Below are 8,728 nucleotides of genomic sequence, written 5' to 3'. Positions count from 1 at the left end.
CTGTGCTGAGCACTGACATAGATAAACCATTGATTCCACCCAGCAATCCTGTGAGAAATAAGTAAAATCTGCATAAAGTATTGAAATAGGAATAAAATCTATCATTATGAAGAATAAATAGATTAAGCCTATTGTGTTCAAATAAATGATTATTTAAATCATAGTTTACACTCTTGAAAAAAGCTACATAGAATCTGAGAGGGTTTTTTTTAATATATGGAAATGCAATTACTCCTTGCTAGGTAACATTTAATATTTGAGGCTGCAGTTTCCAGAATAAGTGGAGTAATAACTAAACAGACATTCTGTTTTGCTGTCTGTAGAGAAAATACTTTAATTCAGTTTCACCGTATTTTGTGCGTTCTGGGCCGTTTTCTGACAGGACTGTAGACAGCACTTCATGCCGGTTTCTTCCTCTTGGCCTGTAGGATCTGTTGGTTTTAGGTACTAGTGCTTTTAGCCTAGTTACTAAGTTTCCACATCGACATTTTTGTGGGTCATGCTACCATATATAGAAAACCATATATAGAAAACATGTAATATGCTCAGTGCTCTGTAAAATGTCGTAAATACTGGCATTACATTTAATCTGTAATTGGCAACTTTGACATAAGCTGATAATAAATACTCTGCTGACTCAGCAAAGGTGGTAACTTTGTGACTAAACTATCCCATTATATATAATATTCTTTGAAAGGGTGTTGGAAATTTTGGGAGGTTAACAAGTATAAAGAAGTTGCATGAATGTTATAGAGAGATGTAACTATTTGTTGTTAACTATCACATACTTAGTTTAATGATAAATAATGACTGGATAATGACAGCTAACATTCTGCTAAAAGTGTTGTTTGTACAATGAATTACCTTTTTATTTATGAAAATAAAAGTAATTTTACTTACAGTTTCATTGGAATTTTTATTTGTTTTTCAATAAATATTTTTACACTTACTAAGCCAGCAACAAAAGTAATACAATGTAAAATCATAATTCTTCACAGTCACATTTTAAAATAGGTGCGTGCACATCAGTTGTTTTATGCAACATGAATTCATTAAAAACTCAACATTCCTTGACTTGTTTGGTTTCTATTTTATGCTTTCTTGGTTCTTACCATCTTTCAGTCCCAAAGTAGGGTTTTAGTCAGCCTGCATGGAGCTTATTCCTCCTGTTACTCTGCATGATGCAGCGTTGTGTGTGGTGGTGCTCACACGGTCGCTGTGAGACACTCTGCAGCGCGCTTTGTACTTTGGCAACTTGAGGTGGCATTTTCAGTCCTATATAAATGTACTCAAATCATACTCAGAAATATTTCCTTATTTTCTAGATAATCATCTTTAGAAAATAGGACATTTTTTCTTACTATGTGCATGATAGATAAACTTGCATCATTTGGTTTGCTGCAATTTTGTGTCTGAAAACAATATTTGAGTAGTTTGCTTAGAATTTACATTTTTATTTTAAAAAACATTTTAATAGTAAACTAAAGGGATTAAAATAGTTAATCTGGAGGGGGAGACTATAAATTACAGAACAGAAAACCATATTTGACTCCACTTGTCCGAAAGATCAGAGCTATCACTCAAGCAGTTCAGTGTATCTGATGCCAATGAAATGCTCAAGGTAGGTGTGCGCTCACAGCTCCTTCCTAGAGCGCTTCCCAGAGAAAACGCTAGATCGCCCACTGTCTTGAGACTGTCTAGAGCTTCTCAAGTTGTTTGCCTCAAGCTACTGATCTCAGCCTTCTGGAGCTGGTTGGGCAGGGCCTCCAATAACTGGAGCTTCTCACCTCCAGAATTCCAAACAATGTATTTCCTCCATCATCTACTATGATGTAGAAAAAGCTGACGAACACGCCAACAGAACAGGTGTGTCAGCAGATTCACTGTGGCCCGTGCTGATTGGTCCCATGTACATGCTCTAATACTGAAATAAAGACAGAAAAATCCAGATGACGTTCTGTCAGTGCTTCTCCAGGGGAAGCAGTGGTTTGTTTATACATGTGTGTGTTACTCATCGTTCACACTTTTCCTCCTCAGAATCCCTCACTCTGCCTGCCTGCCCCCAACTAGGGTGAGTCACTGATTGGGGCGGGCCCACCTCCTCAGGAGAAATGTGAGGAGAAACTGGTAGTGAATACCGCCCTGTGAGGTGGGGCTTTTACCAGAGGCTCGACCTCAGGGGAAGCGGGGAAGTGGCCGCCGGCCCAGGTGGCCCGGGCTGACGAGCTCCTGGTAGTCACCCAGTGCCCGGTCTTTGCTGCACTTTAACCTGGTTCATTTGAAAACTTCTTTTTGAACCATGAAAACTGAAAGAACTCTAGGACATTTGGGGTATTATATATACCTCCCTGAATTTAAATGCCAAGATAGTGTTATTTTGTTGATACAGCTGACAATGCTGTGCTTCAGTGAAGGAGTTAATTAAAATGAAATCATTAGTGTGTAAATGTAATGAAATAAGTATTAAAAGGTAGCTGTTTTGGGTTTTTTTTTAAGGCAGCTGTTTTAACATCAGGAAATAAAGACAATCATAAGGCTGTTCTATCTTTATTTTCCCAATCTATTGTGTGGTGCTTTCCCGCAACCATTAAAGTGAACTCAACATATGATTCATTTATTAAACAAGTACTGAGTTCCAGCCATGCTGGGTGTGGCAGGGGCAGTAGATAAAGCCGGGAGTACGCAGGTGAAACCCTTCCGCCCTGGCTGGACAGTGGGGCAGAGAGGGAAGGGAAGAGGGAGACAAACATGATAAATGCAACAGAGATTATGTTCAGTTGTTGAAAACTGCCAAGGAGACAAAACAAAACAGAATGAGGCAAGATGCTGAGTGGTGGAGGCGGGGGTGGTGAGGGAAATGAGTAGTTGCCTTGAAAGACAGGAGCTCTGTGCAGACTTTTGAGTCAAAGACCTGAAGGAAGTGATGGAACAAAGTCTAAGGGGGGAAGGGACTAGAAAAGCCAGCACAAGGTCCCCACCAGGGAGACAGCCTGGGTGGCCAGGGAGCGGCCAGTGGGGCTGAAATGGGACAAGTGAGGGGAAAATTAGTACAAAATGAACCCAGAAAAGTATTAGGGCCACATCTCCAACCTTGCAGGCCATTGTAAGAACTTCAGCTTTTACTCTGGGTGAGATGGGAAAACTGAGAGTTTTAAGCAGAGGAGTGACATAACCTGATTCAGGATTTAACAAAGCTGACTGCTTTTTGAGTATAGACTGTAGGAGGCCAATTGGGAGGCCACTGCAATGATCTAGGTGAGAAATGATGGCTTAGACCAGGGTGGTGGCAGTGGGGTGGTGGTATTAAGATTCAGGAAATATCCCAGAGAACTTCCTGATGGATTTAAGGTGAGGCATGATGAAAGGAGAAGAATCAAGAATGTCTCCAATGTTCATGGTCTGCGGATCTGGCACTTACTGCCACTTATTGAAATGAGAAGACTGCCAGAGCAGTAGCTGTGAGTGTGTGAGGAGGGGGAGGGTGGGAGAGTTTCAGGATGGAAGAGGGTGCACTGAAAGTATGAGCAGAAGATTTAGACATCTTAAGACTGAGGTATCTGCTAGACCTCTAAGAAGAGATGGCAAGTAAACAGTAGGATCTATGAATCTGAGATTCAGGGAGAAAAGAATGTTGTATTTAAAGATAGGATTTAAAGCCACAATGATACAGGAAAATATGGGGCACCAAGGGATGACCATGTCCCAGGTCCCAAGTGAGTCCCTGGGACGTGCCCCATCAAGTGAGGGTCCTTGGCTTTGCGCAGGGAGGAATTTAAGAGTGAACTGTTGTTGAGTAAAACTAGATTTACTCAGAGAGATGCACACTCCATAGAGAGGGTGCAGGCCATCTCAGAAGGCAAGAGAGGCTATGGCTGGGTTGAGGGGTGGCGAGGAGTAAAGTAAAACTGATACACACTCCATAGAGAGAGTGCAGGCCGTCTCCGAAGGCAAGAGAGGGACCACTCCGCGTGGGGTTGTTCGTTTTAATGGGCTTAGTAATTTCATATGCTAGTGAGCAGGAGGATTATTCTAACTACCTTTCGGAAGGAGCAGGGACTCCCAGGAACTGGGCCACTGCCCTCTTTTTGACATTTTATGGTCATCCTCGGAACTGTCATAGCACCTATAGGAGTGTCTTTTCCCATGATGATATATTACAATGTGTATAATGAAGCTCAAGGTCTACTGGAAGTCAAATCTCCCACCATCTTGTGTCTCAGGGTCTACTGGGAGTTGACTTTTCCCAAATCTTGGGGCTAATTGCTGCGTCATTCTTTTAGTGGTGGTGCCCTGCCCCCTTCCTGTCTCAATGGGGCCAACAAAGAATAGATAAAAAAAACAGGAGAGTCCAATAACTGAGCCCTGGGGTTCTCCAATATTGAAACGTCAGGGAGATTATAGGGTGTGTTAATTACATTATATTCTTGGGCACAATCCTTGATAAACTAGATTTGGGGTTTTTAAGAAAAAAGTAAAAGTTCTCATAAGAATTAAACAGGTAAAAAAGCATTTATAGGGAATATTTGGCCCTCTGAAATATCACCTACAAAACACTCATGTCTAGGGGCTTGGTGTGAAGTTGGCAATGCTCCCCAAATTTTTGTAAATAAAAGTAAGTAGATTTCAGTGTTCAGTATTGAGCCGCCTTTGTTTAACATTGTTGAGTACAAAGATGAATTTTGTTTAGCAGTTCCTAAAATGTTCATTAGGTGGCAGTAAAACATTCACTAAATCCACCGTAAGCTCCATCTCTCTGCATCGCTCGCTCGCTCCACTCCTCTGAGCCCTCTGAATTTAAAGATGAATATGTCTATTTAATGCACAACACTACTAAAACAAAAACTACTATTTTCTTCAGAGAGCCAACAGATATCATTGTAATAGAACAGGGGTGAGCCAGATGTATGAGGGGCGGAGTACTTCATTTGGTTTGAAAACATACGAGTTGGGAGATGGTCTGGAGAGGAGTAAACTGACTATAATGAGACAGGCCTTATTTTTTTTTTTAATATTTTTTTATTGAGTAATAGTCATTTTACAATGTTGTGTCAAATTCCAGTGTAGAGCACAATTTTTCAGTTATACATGAACATACATATATTCATTGTCACATTTGTTTTTCGCTATGAGCTACCACAAGATCTTGTATATATTTCCCTGTGCTATACAGTACAATCTTGTTTATCTATTCTACATTTTAAAATCCCAGTCTGTCCCTTCCCATCCCCCACCCCCTTGGCAACCGCAAGTTTGTATTCTATGTCTATCAGTCTGTGAGACAGGCCTTATTCTTGAACTTCTGATGTTTAAGCTTTTCCACTTGGGGCGAGGCAAGGAGGAGGGCTTAGAAAACAACCCCTTCCCCAAAATAAACAAGACCCCTTGGCACGAGCCTGCTGTGGGGGCTTTCTGCAGTGCACCACATCACTAAGGCACAAGTCTGTGCCACTTAGAAGTTACGTTGCTTCCTGCTCTCCTTAGGGCACTGGTCCCCAATCTGGCTGGCACATTATGATCCCCTAGACAGCCTCAAAATAACTGATGGCCTTGTCCCACCCCTAGAGATTGTGGGTCTTGGGTGTGTCCTGGCCTTGGAATTTTTTAGAAGGACGCCCAGACAATTCTAACTTGAAGACAAGTTGAAGGCCACTGGGTTTAGCTAGTGCCAAATGTGTAATTATAACTGACCTTCCCACAACTCAAATATGTCCCGCCCTGTTAAGACACACGCAAGAGAACATTTCCACGTCAGCACAGTCAGGGGCTAGTTTTACTCATTTATCACCTGCTGAACAACTTCTAGCACCAAATTTTGCACTCCTTTCAAAACCAAACATTAACTGCTTTAACACAATGTAAGAAAAAGCAGAGGAACGCTGTAGGTGAGTTGTTTTTTGAAAATGTATTTATTTTCTTCTGATTGTTATTATAGAATATGTTTTATTTCTCGTAGCACTGACAATATCCATTTTTGCAAATAGTATTACACTCAGCATATTTTAAACATCAAGTTAAAATGGTAATTTTTTTGCTGCTCTTTGGCATCAGAAATAAGTGGTAACAAGTCTTCCTGCTTCTTACCCAGGCTCTTCTGTGACACACCAGCCACTAAGACAGGGAAAACCGCAGGTGTCATTTAAGACTTCTCAGGGAACCCTGGGCTGGGAAGATCTCACACCATCTTGGATAACAAATTTAACCCTTGACAGGTTTTTTGCAACACTGACCTTTGACAATGGTGTATACTCAGCATTATACCAATATTTGGTGACTTATTTATACATACATAAACATATATATGTATGAATATATATGTATGTGTGTATTCAATCATGTTTTTCTTGCCCATAAAATCTTTTTAAAATTCAGTCTACTAGACTTCATAGATAGATGGCTGATCATTCATTTATATGTATTACGATTACTGACTTATTTAGAATTTTTCTAATATTTTATTGGTGTTTTCATTAATCATGCTTTTGCTTTGCTCTCTTTCTCCCCTCTTTCCTGCTTTCTATTGGATTGTTTATTTTCCTTTTTTTCCTTCTACTAGTTTTGAAGCTACACGTTCTAATTCCATTATTTTTCTAGTTACCTTTAAGTATCTTTTTTAAATTGAAATATAGTCAGTTTACAATGTTGTGTCAATTTCTGGTGTACAGCATAATGTTTTAGTCATACATATATATTCATTTTCAAATTCTTTTTTCATTATAGGTTACTACAAGATATTGAATATAGTTCCCTGTGCTATACAGAAGAAACTTGTTGTATATCGATTTTATACATAGTAGCTAGTATCTGCAAATCTCAACCCCAATTTATCCCTTTCCACCCCCTTTCTCTGCTGGTAACCATAAGTTTGTTTTCTATGTCTGTGAGTCTGTTTCTGTTTTGTAAATAAGTTCATTTTCTAGTTACCTTTAAATTGTCAACATGTTTGCTTAACTTTCCCTGTCCAACCTATTTCGAATCAATGCTTAAAGAGGTCTAATCCTCATATGTTTCTTATTGTTGTCTGATACTTAATGCTTCTTTGTTTTTATACTGTGCCTTACCAAAATAGTGTTTTTAAGAGTCACTATTAAGATTTCTCACTTTGTTTACTAGTTTGTTTACATTTGTTTCTCACATCTCACTCTTACGTCTTGGTTCAGTTTCCTTCCGGTTGACATACAGTCTTATTCATCATTCAGTGAAGATGCAGGAGCGGTCAATTCAGTTTTTACAGGTCGTAAAATTTCATTATTTTACTTTCCATAATTGTTTAGCCAGACATGGAATTCTTTATGGCAGTAATCAGTTGTCTTCTGGTCTTGGTTGTTGCTGATTTGAAGTCAGCCTTTTTACCCTAATCTGTTTCTATTGTAAACGTTAAGATTGTCCAAAATTTCTATGATCTACGTTTAATTTTATTTTTTAGCCACCTTAGTATATTCTTCATGTTTCTTGTATTTGAGGATTTGCGTGTTTCTTCAAATATGGAAAATTCATAGCCATTCTCCCTTCAGACATTCCCCCCCCCCGCATTATTTCTAGTCACTTCTTCTGGAACTTCCATTAAACACATATTGAGCTTTCTCACCTATTCTTTTTTTTTATTCTTTTTTTAATGGAGGTGCTGGGGATTGAACTCAGGACCTCATGCATGCGAAGCATGCGCTCTGCCACTGAGCTATACCCTCCCCCTCTCACAAATCCCTGCACTCCTGTTGGCCTTAAGTTCACCACAGCTGAATTATTAGAACATCCATTCTCATACACCCAGGCATCTCCCGTCTGTGTGACCCACAGTTGTCTATGGCAGTGTACCTAATAAACTCCTTTTCTATACTCAAAAAAAAAATTCAGTCTTTGTGTGGCCAGTTTCTCAAATGGTCCCCAATAATCTTTACCTCCTGGTATTCACACTTCATGTAGCCCCTCCCATACTGAACCAGGGCTGTCTCTGCGACCAGTGGAATACATCAGAAGCAATGTGGGTGGAGCATATAGCTCAGTTGCAGAGCCCATGCTTTGCATGCACAGGGTGCTGGGTTCAATCCCCAGTACCTCCATTAAAATAAATATATAAACCTAATTACTTCCCACCCCAAAAGGAGAGTAGAAGAAACAAAAGCAGCAGCAGCTATGCATGACACTTCTCAGATTGTCATAAGAGACAGTATGGCTTCTGTTTTGGTCTCTCTCTCTTTCTCTTGGATCACTTGCTGGGAGGGGGGGCAGGGGGCAGCTGTCATGTTGTGAGAATCTTGCAGCCTGTGGAGAGGTCCATTTGGTAAAGAACTAAGGTCTTCTTTGAACAGCCAGTGAGGAATGGTTGACTTCCGACAGGCCTATTTCCCCTCAAAAGCCAACCATAGCGCTCCTAGTCCTCTGAACCTGGTCCTGGCCCAGTACTTGTCCTGGGCTGGGTCATATTTCCCCTTGCTCCAGAAAATACCCAGGACCATCTGCACAGCACACACACATCCCTTCAGCCGGCCTTGGGCAGCCGGGGCCCTCCGGCCCCAACCAGCACAGTCCTCAATGTGGAGAGGGACCACGCCCGGAAAACCACCCTGAGGCAGCAGCTACTAACCTGTGAATCAGTCCCCTTAGGACTTGCTGCCTGACGTGGCACCTGGCTTCTCTTACATCACCATAGCTCTCAAGTGTCTCTTCTTAGAGGACACCCCAGCCAGCCTGCCTGCCCTTCCCCACCCTTGGCCATGCAGTCCAGTGTCCT

General features: G+C 40.9%; 1 non-coding gene across 1 annotated transcript; it reads right to left on the bottom strand.

Annotated features, from left to right (window-relative positions):
- Positions 1-7,613: 7,613 nt before the first annotated feature.
- Positions 7,614-7,686, bottom strand: TRNAA-CGC (transfer RNA alanine (anticodon CGC)). The gene has a single exon. It is a non-coding gene; the product is annotated as a tRNA-Ala (tRNA).
- Positions 7,687-8,728: the final 1,042 nt, after the last annotated feature.

The sequence above is a fragment of the Vicugna pacos genome, chromosome 23, assembly GCF_048564905.1.
Source record: "Vicugna pacos chromosome 23, VicPac4, whole genome shotgun sequence".
NCBI lineage: Eukaryota > Metazoa > Chordata > Mammalia > Artiodactyla > Camelidae > Vicugna > Vicugna pacos.
The sequence above is the reverse complement of the archived record's forward strand: the minus strand, read 5'-3'. Positions and strand labels throughout refer to the sequence as shown.